The sequence below is a fragment of the Poecilia reticulata genome, linkage group LG8 (assembly GCF_000633615.1).
Source record: "Poecilia reticulata strain Guanapo linkage group LG8, Guppy_female_1.0+MT, whole genome shotgun sequence".
Taxonomy (NCBI): domain Eukaryota; kingdom Metazoa; phylum Chordata; class Actinopteri; order Cyprinodontiformes; family Poeciliidae; genus Poecilia; species Poecilia reticulata.
In genome coordinates this window covers 18,148,291-18,161,477 of record NC_024338.1, presented here as the reverse complement: position 1 = coordinate 18,161,477, position 13,187 = coordinate 18,148,291, and the positions used below count along the sequence as shown (strand labels likewise).

The 13,187-nt window shown below is 42.0% G+C and overlaps 1 protein-coding gene and 1 long non-coding RNA gene across 5 annotated transcripts in view; one reads left to right on the top strand and one right to left on the bottom strand.

Annotated features, from left to right (window-relative positions):
• syt3 (synaptotagmin III) overlaps positions 1 to 10,215 on the bottom strand; it is a 58,523-nt gene extending 48,308 nt beyond the window's left edge. For both annotated transcript variants that reach the window (XM_008416388.2, XM_017306283.1), the window contains exon 1: positions 9,708 to 10,215. The gene's annotated coding sequence lies outside the window, so the exon portion shown is untranslated. The remainder of the gene's footprint in view (positions 1 to 9,707) is intronic.
• Positions 7,992 to 13,187, top strand: part of LOC103468967 (uncharacterized) — a 35,848-nt gene continuing 30,652 nt past the window's right edge. Inside the window, exon 1 of one of the 3 annotated variants that reach the window (XR_534274.2) lies at positions 7,992 to 8,836. This is a non-coding gene — a long non-coding RNA (uncharacterized LOC103468967). The remainder of the gene's footprint in view (positions 8,837 to 13,187) is intronic. The other 2 variants (XR_534273.2, XR_534275.2) reach the window with 2 other exon arrangements.

The window sequence follows — 13,187 nt, the reverse complement described above, 5'->3', positions numbered from 1 at the left end:
GGAGCCCTGATTGAAGGAGCTCCACTCTCAGCATGGATTTGAACTTGTGTCTTTAGTTACTTCAGCAAAGCTCACAGTTTTTACCAAATTCTGTAGCTTTCGGTGAACTTCTAAATCTGCTCCTTAGTGCATCTTTTCGGGGTTGCTACTGCCTCTAGTGGCGTGGGGGGTGGTAACACAACTAATATAATTACATTACTAAATCAGAATACCGCAAAGTCTATTAATTTTTCATTCTCTTAGGAATGTAGAGCTAATTAAATGATCTAAAGACCTTAAAGTGGTTCCAGTTTCTCTCGATGCCCAACCTGTTGAAACTGTGGCAGATTTTAAATAACTTGGGTCGTTCTTGGACAGTCAGCTCAACTTTGCTGAAAACACTGACTATAATTTGAAGAACTGTTCTCAGAGACTCTACCTTTAAGAAGACTTGGTGATCTTGGGGTGATCTAGACTCTAGTTGGGTCACCCCTATGTCTTGAATTTGGGTTAAAAAAAATCATATTTATCACTACAGAAGGGTTCAGTGAATACACATATGGAACTGGTGGGTTCGGAACCTCAAAAAAGGTTAAGAACCAATGATTTAAGGTCATCTTAATCAGCAGATCTACAGGCTTTACTTTCAAACTGGTCAGCCTTTTTATTCATTTCTAGTTTTTTCCTTAACTTATTGGGTTAAAACAAACTCCTACATCCTGATGAAAAGCTATTTTTTTCTAATTCAGGTGTAATAAGATATTTGCACTAGAAACCAGACCAAAAACACTTGGTAAGATTTTCTGTTTTTGCAGTGTATAAATATTCTGAGAGGCAGAATCTTGAGTTTTATTAGCTTTAAGCCAAAATCATGAAGGTGAGCAGGAAAAAATGCCTGAAATATGGCACTCTGTGTGTAATGAATCTATATAATATATGTATTAAAAAAATGAGTGTTGTTCTGAGACGTTAGCAGCGTCCTGCAAGCCCAGCGGGTGCGAGCGGAAACGTGAACAAGCTGAAAAATAAATCAGTGGTAAAACACAGCGTCCATGATGAGAAGTCAGCTCAGTTCCCCACTCAGCTGTTTCGTCCTTGTAAAGACCAATTTCTCAAGCGAGGTGACGTGTCAAACAGGAGCAGGACTATTGATCATCTGATGTATGTTGTTCTGTGAGATGTCAGCGTCAGCCGAGTGGCACCTCCCTGGCAAAGTGGTCCTCCAGTGTCCATCTGTCTCCCGTCTATCAATCAGTCACCGCATTACGCAAAGACATATTTCACTCTCCGAACATCGTCTGAAACAAGAAGTGCTTCCACTCAATCTCCACTTTCCCGTTTGGTCAAGTCTAGTCCATTTTAGCTGTCCATCTGGTGCAAAAGTATTACAAACGAAGGAATCACACACAGAAAAACACCAAATATCCTATAAGAAAATAAAGGGGGAAAAAAACAGTATGTAAATGTATTTGCAGAATTTATTTCCTTTTGTTTTTACAGAAACATTTGTTGGCACCTCTAGCTAAAAAGCTAGTTGCGCTACCCAAAAATCTCTAATCCCTAACATTTGTTCGGCTAACGTTAAAGTACAATACCCGCCTGGTATTTAGCTGATGCTAATGATAAAGAGGTAAATTGGTCCACAACACTGCAAAACACAAAATCTTACCAGGTATTTTTGGTCTAGTTTTTAGTGCAAATATCTTAGTACACTTGAAATAAGACAAAACGTAAAAGTAATGTTTAGGAAGATATAGAGGCTAAAGTAAATATTTCATGATAAAAATATTTTATCATGAAATATTTTTATATTTCATGATAAAATGAAATATTATGGGAAATAAATATTGTGAAAGAATCTGCCAGTGGAACTAGAACTGGGTTGCTAGGCGACGGGCGAGGCTTGGCTGGGGTTGCTAGGTAACAGCGGCAGTTGAATTCTTACAAGTAACTTGTTTTAAGCCAGTAATTCTTGATATTGAGCGGAAAGAACTGGTTGTTAAATAATCAGCCATTGGAACAAAATATTTTAACTTATAATATGGGGGAAAAAAAATGTCTTCCTCTGGCTGATGATTTCACTCATAACTAGAACTTTTTCATCGATATTAAAGAGATATTTACTTAAAATAAGCTCATATTTGTTGTTGAAAAGTTAGTTTTGTCTTATTTCAAGTGAACTAAGATTTGTCTTAGAAAGTAGACTAAAAATACTTGGTAAGATTTGGTGTTTTTGCAGTGCAGCATCCATGCCAGAACAAGTTCTCCTTTTCCATTAGGAAAGCAAATTTGTTTGAGTGACTTAAAGCCGAAGATATCTCAATCCGAAGAATGGGCGTCTGGCAGAGAATCTGGCTGCATCCAATGCCAGCTGGAGCATCAAGACGGAGATGCAGGAAGGAAAAGACAGAAAGATGAGAAAATCTGACTGAAAAGCTGGTGGCGGAGAAATCCACAAATCATTCCGGTTTGGAGACCACCGATACCAGAAACACATGTTCCTCCAGTGGATATCAGAAGAACAGTAAAGCTGCCACAGCCTCTCCATTGACTGCTGGGATCAATACTCCCGGGGAATAAATACGCCACATCACGGAGCAGCAAGGTCACCGTCCGGCTGAGCGGCGGAGACAGGACGGCGTGCAAGGTCACCGCCTCGTCGGGCTGCGGAGGCAGGAGAATCAACCACAGCCAGTCGCACGGCGGCGAACAAGATGAGATCAGTGTCCAATCAGATCAAGAGCTAAATCTGGATAGATAAAAAGTAAAAAAAAAAAAAAAGGGAGCACTCAGACCGGATAAAAGCAGCAGAAAGCTGCTTGTGGAGAGATACATAGCCGAGCCTCCTTTTCCTTTGCGTTACTTCTCAAAAGTATTACATTCCCTTGCAATCAAATTGCAAATTCACCCTGGTCTATTATGCTTACATTCACATTGATAACGAATATCAAATTAAAGGGGAGCCATGATGTAGAATTCAAACCTTGCATGCTTTTGTACTTTCATTTGGTTTCAACTGCTTCTATTATCACCCCAAGCATTTTTTTTAAATATATATATATATATATTTTTGGCAATACGTCAATGTTTTTTGGTGTCTGAAAAATTAACCATTTCAAAATCTTTCTGAATGTAACGTCACAAATTAGTAGTTCCTCCCCTAGCAACCTCAGAGAAGCACAGCCCATTACCTAGCAATCCCACCAGAGTTCCGCCCGTTACCTAGCAACCCATGCTGAGTTCCAACACATTTGGTCAGCTGGTGTTTTACCCCTGTATGCGCTGTACAATGGCTGCTGGACAAGACAAGCGCTTTGTTGTTGACCTATCATCCAGAAACCACTTGCTGCATTCTTGTTGGTTGAGCAGGAGGCTCCACTAATGCTGTTCAGAAATGTACAGTTGTATAAGTTTTGAGCCATTTTCACGTGCGAGTGTAAAAGTTGAATTGAAATCCAAGCAAGCAGCAGATTATTTGGATTGAAAGCAACAGCAGCTCATTCTGAAATGACCTCAAAGTAGGCAGAACTCAGCAGACTAAAATCTCAATGTCTAAGAATAATTTAGTGGAAAATATGTAGCAGTAATTTAGCCAAAACTGTAAAAAAAATAATATATACATTTTGCATTTAAGAATAAAAAACACCTTTGTCTATAAATATGTTCTACCCAGAACTCCTCAAGTATCAGTTTTAGCTTCGGTTTAAATTCTGTAAGACAAATTTCTTAAGCATGTTTTGCTATCCAATTACTTATTAGTTAGTCCAAAAAATAATTAACAGATCAGCTCTACACTGTATTTATGCTAAGTCAAGCAAAAAGAGCTGACCTTTTCACGTGCTGATGTCAGAAATATTTATTTTAGATGCAGATGGACCCTTTCCCTAAAGGAATGCCATGTTATTGCATTTTAGGCAATAAAAAGTTATTTTTATTAAAAAGGAATTAAATTGTTTGCATCTTTTAGTAAACTTCTAATGTTGCAATTGGTCAATTCTGCAGATTTTTCATGTAAGGCTTCTTCCAATTAATCACCAGATTGATTGATTAATCGCCAGATTAACTAAAATAACTGTTAGCTGCAGCCTTATCTGTAATGTCTAAACTCAAGGATGCATCAGGTAGAAGGGGGCTGCAAGTTCAAACCTCCACAGATGTCCTTGAGCGAGACGCCGCCTCCCCCCGCCGCTCCAGTTAAATCTCCCAGGATGGGAGCTTCAGTTCAATGACTCATTTTTAAAGCTGAGTGCTGCCATTACATCCAACCTTCCTGGTGATGAAGCAGATGAAACATTTGTGTCTGCATCTCCTTCTGATGAGGGGATCGTTCCCGCGCTCGCAAAGAAGGGACAACGATTCTCCGGAGTCTTATTGCCGAGGCGCTCGCTAATGAATATATATCCAGTATTGAACTTGCTCCTTCAACTGTCTTTTCACACAGTAGATCCAGACAGTTTTTTTCTTTATCGACCTGCAGATGTGATATAAATGTCAGAAGGCAGGTTTGTTAAGACACAAGGATCCACATTGTACTCGGAGAGGAAGAGTTATTTTGAATTTGAGTGATTGCCATCTATGACATCCAGAAGCTCAGCGAACATTTTATCGGTTTCTGGGCTTTAAGGCGTCATGAAGTGACAGATTCGCCTTCAGGTTTCCGTTTTATCCAACGACTCAGAGCAAAATTTCATTGGACGGACATGGAAAGACAATGTTCTCTGCCTGAATGCTTTAAAAATGTCCCTATAAAGATGCATAAATGTGGTTGAAAAGCGGAAAACAACCTAACAGACCAAAAAGAGTAACATTTTTAGGGGTTTCAGGGCGAACGATTATTAATAGACGCAAAATAAACATCAAGCCTGAAAACATAAAACTGTACTCAATGTGTGGGATAAACTCGAACATAACCTCTGCTACGTTGGCTAGCGGAGCTGTTGTCAGCCGGTTGCAGTGAAGCCGACACAGAGAGCGAAGGAAAAGGGAATAATCTGAGTAGTTTTGAGTTGTTCTCCACCTGTTTTTCTGCGTTATTTTCCCTTTGCTGTGGTGCAAAGCAGGCGATGAAACTTCTAAAAGTTCAATAAACGTTAGGATAAAATATTTCAGTTCAATTAATTGTACAATAAAATTTGGCACCTGTGGTTTAAGGTCTTGTCAAAGTGAAACAGCCATAAAAAGATGTCCAAACAATGGAGAAAAGGGCTCATTTCGGATCTTTTTACACATTAAAAAAAACATTTTTTGATCCATTTCTATATGTGGAGCTGAACTGTATTTGTTTTCAAACCATGTGCAGTCTGAGCGGTCATGTTGCATTTAATCCGACTTTTGCGTCATCGATGTGAGACACGCATCATCTTTCTGCACCAGAAGAAGCTGACCAGACGTAAACAGCGGCTGAGAAAAATGATAATTCTGGAGTTCGATCGTCACCAAAGTCTGTAGGGAAGAGAAGAGCCTCACATCCAAACAGACGTCTCTGCAGACGCTGCTGTTAGTTGTGCTTTAGTTTTGTCAGCTTCCTTCGTGTTGCTATGACGTCGTCACGGTACGATCAGCGGCTATTCCTGAATGAACTTTAAAATCGATCCATTAACGGCTCCATCCATTATTACTCCCAGAAGCAATGCTTTGTTGTTGTTGACGTCACTTTGGGGATGTGAACTGTTCATGCAGAATCTGATCGAGGCTCCACTGGATGTGAGTGAATAATTATGCAAAAAATATAGGATTTCAGCAAATAAATCAGAATTGACATGATGTGTATATTTCCGAAAGTCTTCTCATGAACTCAGCAAATAAAATCTTATTTGTGCTGCTATATTCTCTTTAAACTCAGTCATTTTTTTGGCAAGAAGCTCTTCTAGAGTTTGTAAAATGAGCCGCTGGCGTCCATCATTACGTCAGTAAACGGTGCGCTGCTGTGTGACGTTAACGTTCCTCTTTGTGTTGCTTTGGGGACGTAAACGTTCACACAGAAATCTCATTGTGGTTTTTAATAATGTAATATTTAGCCAGTTGGACTGAAGCTCATGGCAGCAGATGCTCTGACCTGATATCTTAATTGCAATATTTATTAATCTCAGTTTTCTAAATTTTACGGTCACATTGCACCACAAGGCTGAAAACTAAGAGCATTTCTGCAGATTAAAAACTCTGAATCTGTATTTTTAAGGTTGGATTTGCTCACCTACTGGTCTTCTGATCTTGCTTTCTTCACACTGAAAGCACTCAGGTCTTAATTCTGGGTCAAACAACGGTTATCAATTAATTTTTAATTCCACTCCCATGGTTTCATATTTTTATTTGCTGCATATTCAAATCGTCGTCTTATTAACCTGAGCTCTCTTTATTAAACCCAGACCGATGGGAATTACTGTTTATTGCTAAAACGTCAAACTATTTTTACAGGGGAGAAAAAAAACACCTACATAATTATGAAACTGAAACAGCCAGATGCTTTTCTGTGTCAGAGCACAATGCTTTCCGTCGACAAAAGGAAGCTAATCCGTTGGTTTTGCTTAATAGGATGTTTCATGCAGATCTCAGTGAGCGTGCTCTGAGGTCCTCCCATCAGCGGCTGCGCTACTTCCTTTGTTTTCATCTCTACCTGGAAGTCATCTTTAATTGAAGCTCTTGTTTTCATTGCCGCTCTTTGTTTTCTGTTTTAAATCTGTTCAATTTCACACGCCCCCATGTTAGCACCTTAATGACAGCTTTGGCGTTAACTGTATTTCCTGTAAAAACGTGTCATTTCCAGTCTGCTGCACTGTACCGACTGGCAGCTTGGCCCAGTGGCCTCTTCCTCTCTGGTCGTGACTTTCATGCCGTCTGCCTTTTGCTGCCACCCTGCTGGCCTCGCATCATGAGGCGAACCACCTCCAGTCCATGTACTCGCGTACCCTCGGATCGCCCGCCATTCCTCAGACATATCTTGGACTCACAGGGGTCGTGACCCTTCCCTGCCAGGGCTGACGTATTCTCGTTTTTCGCCTTGCATCACTTCCTTTCCGAGGCCACGGCGGTGCCTGGCCGAGACAATGCGATCATCGCTCCTCTGGCCGCTCAGCCGTGACAGATTGATGCGCTGGGGTAAACAGATAGGGCTGCTACAACACAGCGTTTTGGTTACTCCAGTGGAGCGGTGCCGCGTTTCGCAGGGACAAGAGACGGCGCCGCATGAGGGCTGAGACTGAGCGTGGGGATATTAATGCCTATTGACTCGAAGGTAATAGCTTTGCCGAGCCTCAGCCTCGAGGTTGCTCCAATTTAGTCTGCCCTATAATAAGGCCTGGACACCTTCGCAGCATCAGAAACTATCTCCTCATGATCATATATCACAATAAACATGCAATCGAACAACCCAGCTCATCCAAAGGAGACTGTCGCCTTTTATCTCCAACTATTTCTGCCCCACATTTCTAAATGTTGCTGCTGAGGCTTTCACAGCTTCCCACTCTAAGCTTGTTGGAGCTGCAAGTGTCTAAATTATCCATAACATGAGGCGGGAAGGAGAGAACAAGTGGCCAGGCAGGAACCCTGGGATACTGCCGATGCTCTTTCCTCTTTCCTCACAGCAAACAGAGCTGCAGAGCAGGCAGGGAGTGTGATGTGTCCGAGTTCAGATTTTTGGGTGTTTTCACACCTGATAGTCTGGTAGACTTGGTTTTATTGGGGACCAAAGCTACAACATGTGTTACATTTTCAGCTGGTGTTCACTTTTACATTGCACTGTCAAACGAGCCAAACCCTATGGAAAACCTGTTTCCCCCCCTTCGCCTGTGGGGGCGCTGCACCTGAAGGAAACGACACAAAACCCTCTGAAGAAGACATGAACCAACTTCCTTACTCACAAAAGGTAAAAAAAATGGATTAGCATCAGATTTTAGCAGTTGTAGGATTTCTCTTTTGTCTTTGGCAAATGACCAAGAGCCATTTCACCTGCAAATTAAAGATTTGCACCTTTGTTTTGGTTGAATTTACCCAGAAAACCCTGCGGTATAGTCTGCTTCCTCCGGTCCGCTTGGCGTTCACAAATATATTCAAACTGCACCAGAGTTCACTTCAACTGAACCGAGACTTGCTTTTTTATAAGTTGGCCAAAGTCAACTTATTCAGTGTTTGATTACATCATTCACATTTCCCCAATCGAACCAGACTTTCTCGTCAAACAAACAATTGGAATAAAGTGGACTGAACGGGGCTAGTGTGAATACAGCCTTAGACTACTTTTCTTTATCCGATTATTTTTACCAGAGTTCACTACAATCAAACCGAGACCCAGGCACACAATCAATGTTTAAACAGCTTTGTAAAGAACGTAAAAACTATGTGAATAACAAGGCTTTGGTGACTGGCACAGAAAGTACATGTAGAAACAAACACGCAGGCTGCATGTCCGTCTTAGCTATTAGCTAAGACGGACATGTTAGCTAAGCTAATTTTGCTAGTTCGGCAGTAAGTACTACAGTAAATATCACTGGTATTTATCTTAGTATTACAGAGGTGGGTAGAGTACTCAAAAATTGTTGTCGAGAAATAGCTTTGACGTACTTAATATTGTTTAGAAGTTAGATCAGAATGAGGCGAGAGCTAGTTCTAATATGCGACTTGTTTGTAGTTGTCATAGCAACTCCATAGCAACCGCTACGACCGTTAGTAACGGTACCTTCCAAGATGGCTGTCAGAGCGTGAGACCCGTTCAGCAGGCTAGCAAAGATCGTCAAAAAGCTAAAAACTCCTGGATGGAAGCTGCAGAGTTGTTCTCCCTGGAAGATGCTGTCTGCAGAAAGGTGTGGCGCTTTCATTTCATTTTTTAAAAGCAAAACGGAAGATGTAGGGACGGAGTGGGGAGGTAAGATGTGTCCCCAGGTGGGCTGTGCCGTGTGTGAAAGGTGTGTGCAAACACGAGCGTCCCGAAACCACGTGACCGCGCGTCGACTGTTCCGCTTCGGATGAAGTATGTTGGGTCGAACCTGATGATATGTCGGAGAAGTAAAGCATTAGTTTAAATCAGGAACGTATCTAACAACATGCGGGACACCTCTGATTGGTTTGGCACCTGGTGGAAAAAAAAAAAAAAAAAAAAAAAAAAAACACATAAAGACACACCGCGCGCCCCCACACACACACACACACACACACACACACACACACACACACACACACACACACGCATACACACACACACACACCCTTGATTTTTCAGCTGCAGCTTTAAGAGTCTGTGGGACAGTTATTTTTTTAAATATGATCCTACTCGGCGGAGGAACTCCAGCTTTGAAGGTGATGGAGGGGGAGTCGGGTGGAGGCCGGGGGGGTGTGGGATTACGCACGTCTTACGCACGTCAACCTGTCTTCTGTGTGTGTATTTTCTGCGCACCCCGCCGTCTGTACATCCTATATATCCCGTAGAATTTTTTAAATAATAATAATAAGTGAAATCATTGCAAGAAGCGAGGATATTAGATAAAAAGAATTAGAAGAAAAAACACTGCAGGCGGATAGTAGATACCTGAGGTGTAAATGTAGAGTCAGAATGCAACATGGATGCACAAATAATAGGCTAAACATTAAATATTGATGGAAAACAGCCACATGCGGCTGGATCCGGGGCTCCCGTTGAGCAGTGCGGGGGATGCAGGAATCAAAGGAGCGTCGCTGAAACCAGAGCCGCGGATGTTTTACAGGAGCGACCGAAAAGCGAACATCTTCCCCTTCCTTACCTTTCTGCGTCGCAGGAACCGCTGGGCTCCTCCTGCTGCTCGTCCTCCGCTCTCTCTCCTCCGCCGTTTTCACTCAGATGCGTCGCTCGTAAAGGGGCATTCCGCACCTATCCATCTGTCCGTGCGGGAACCGGTGAAGGCAGACTGAGAGGGAAGAAATGAACAATATGATCCCTGTCTCCCCTCCCCTCTTTTACCTCTCGGTTTCCCCTCTTCTTCTCTTATATTTCCATCCCCTCCTTGTGTTTTTTTTCCTCCTGTCCCCTCCCTCTCACTCTCCCTCGTTTGCTCGCTCGCTGCCTCTCCTCCTTTTCCTCCCTGTGCTCTGAATACTAATATTCCGTCTCTCCTCTCTCTGCCTGTACTAAAGACATACTGATGTATGTGGGGCGTGTATAGGAGGAGAGAGAGGCGGTTTGTGAGTGCTGCTGTGTGTTTTTTAGTGGGAAATGTTCCTCTGGATCTCGTCCTGGATCTTGTTTGGTCCTATTAGAGCCGTGATTAGATAATAATCCTCCTGCAGATGCCCCTGGAGGGGTGATGGTGGGTGTGTTGCAGGTAAAAAAATGTTGTGTGGGATGAGAAGAGCAGGATGAGGAGGGGATGGTGGGTCACTGTTTGTTCGGCTGGCAGCCAGAAAAAGACACGGATCTGTGCTTGTTTGTGTCAGTGCTGGTGGGAAACCTCAACGAGACGAGAGGCTGAGGTCTAGTTAGGAGAAGACAGGGGCTTATTGGAGTCATGATTTGATCATGTTCTCCTGGAGGCCATGAGGAAGCAGAGAGGGGGACATAAAGATGCTCCTGTGTTTTATGGAAACATCACCGGCTGCTCTGGTGAAGCAAAGCAGGTCAGAGAAATGCATCAGTCTTTGGTTAAAAAAGCCTTAAAAAGTTTAGAATCCCTTGACTTTTGACCTGCCTGAATGAATGAATACAAAATGCAGTTTTGATATGATTTTATTTATTAGGGGAAAAAATGTTATCCAAAGCAGCACAAGTCAGTTTGATCATGATTTACCTCTGATTACCAAACTTTGGAAAGTTGAAGTCTGTTACAGATTTTAGCAGCTTTTGTCTTCAGTAGAAGACTAAGTTTCATTTCTCCCACTGTTTTGTTTTGGGTTTATTTACCCAGAATGCCCTGGTCTGTAGTTCACTTCCTGTTTTTGGAGTGTGTATACATTTGAACCGCACCAGAGTTCATTTCAACCGAACCAAGACTGAGGTTTGTAGGCAAACCAGAGTTTGATTCTTTGGTCAGTTATGTATTCATATCTCCTCAAATGAACCAGACTTTCTAGACAAGCTAAAGCGGACCAAACAAAGTCCATCGACGTGAACTCTGGCGCGGTTCGGATGCAAACGTGAACGCCAAGCAAACCGGACACCGGTCCAAAAGCAGGACGTGGACTACAGCGCAGGGAATTCTGGGTAAATAAAACCAAAGCAAATGCACTAGCGTAGCGCTAGCAGGTGAAACGGCTCGTGGTCTTTTACTAAAGACAAAAGAGAAATCCTTCAACTGCTAAAATCTGACGCCACTCCGCTTTTGTTTACATTTTCTGAATAAGGAAGTTGTGCTCCATGTCTTCTTTAGAGGTTTTTGTGTCGGTTCCTTCAGTGGTTCTTTGTGCAGCGCCCCCACTGGTGAGGAGGGGAACAGGTTTTTCAAAGGGTTTGAATTGTTTGAAAGACAAAAGCTGAAAATGTAACAAATATTGCGATTTTGTTCCCACCAACAGCTGTGAAAACACCCCAATTTGTTCTGCTGAAAGATTTTGGCGGCAAAAATGTAAAAAAATTCTCCATCTAATATGATCTTAGACAACTCAATGACAAAGAGAAAGAGACTAATAGATGCACATTGCTCACCATGTTGACATAATGGAGCAGCAGGGCGACACGCAGTGAACATCTTGAGGGACAGAGGGTCGAGTTTCCTTACATAACTGAGCGTTCGCTTTGTTTCAGCAGAAAGTTAAACTCCATCCTGAGTGATTAAATATATACATTTCAACTTCTTCTTTCCTTACATTTTTCCTTCCACGGCTGCCAGACTCATGTATTTTTAAAGTGGTCTGGATCAATAGTTCTTCAGAATTTGGCTGCTTTTAATCTTATTACCCAACCAATTGTTGTGCCTGATCGTGACAGCATGTTGTGCTTTCAGCTGGGAAAAAAGTGAACAAACTGAGCAATGTCCAGGAGGTACGGATAATTTACAACAATAAAAAGAAACTAATGACTAATTAAAGGAAAATCAATTAAAGTGTCAAGTTCAACGCTGTTTGGAAGGTGAGCTTGACACCTTAAAAATGAAGAAAACATTGATAGTCTGTGGCCGTGCTTCCAATGTTTTTTGTGCTCATTTTGAAGTATTGAATTTGAAAAGGTTGTATACTAAAAAGGACATAAGTTGTGATGAAGGAGGGAACTTGTTGCTGGTTCTGTGCCTTACCAGAGGTACGAAACGTTGAACCAGGAGAACTCTCCATTTTTCTGAGATGTGTGATCCGTGCTAGTTTGCAACCTTTACTTATTGTGTATTGCAGTCATGCGCAGCGTCAACATAAAACAAAGTTACATTTCGCTCCAAACCAGTAGGTGGAAACGCGCATAATCTTCTTTTTTCTTCTTTTGCAACGTTTTTTAGAAGCTTGCTCAAAATTCGCATGACAATTGGATGGGAACGTAGCTACTGATCAGGCCTGTCAAAATACATTTTACTGGATAATAAATTGTCCCAGTTATCGCAATAAACGGTAACATTGGTTTGAGATTTCAAGTGATATATTGATAATGGCATAATAATGCCATTCAAAGAACAATAAACTTTAATTTAGTAAAAAACACTAAACACTGGAACTGGAAGACATTTTAAAAACTACTTAAGCCAAAAGCAGCTTCCACAGCATTAGAAAGGTTGGAGGGTTTTAGTGAGCTCTAATTAACTCTTCAACACCCAGAAGAGGAAATAAAGTGCATATAAAAGTTTGTTATGTTCAAACTTTTATTTTCTCAATGGAAAATAAAAAAATGTAAGAGTCCATTTCCATTAAACTCACTAACAAAGATGTTTAGTTTTCCCCCACGACTAGAGAAATAAAACCATGACTGTCGTCTCGTGTTAGGAGAGAAAAAAGGCTCCAGTGGACTTGGCATTTCCAGGGGGAGCAAATCTGAGTTTATTCTGTGTGGTTAATTATAATTATGTGGCTCCATCACCGGGCTGGTTGCACTGATGGCAAATCAGGCCTCAGGGGTGGGAGAAGCTCACTGCCTCTGCAGCCCTGCAGCGAGGGATGATTGATAAACGAGAGTAAACAGTGACCTCTGCTAGTTGTCACAGCGGAGCAGAAAACGAGTCTGAGACGAACGACAGAGGAGAGGAGGGCAGAGGAGGAGGACAGAGGAGGAAAAGAAAGAGGAGAGGAGGGGAGAGGAAAGGAGAGGAGGAAAGAGGAGGAGGAAAAGAAAG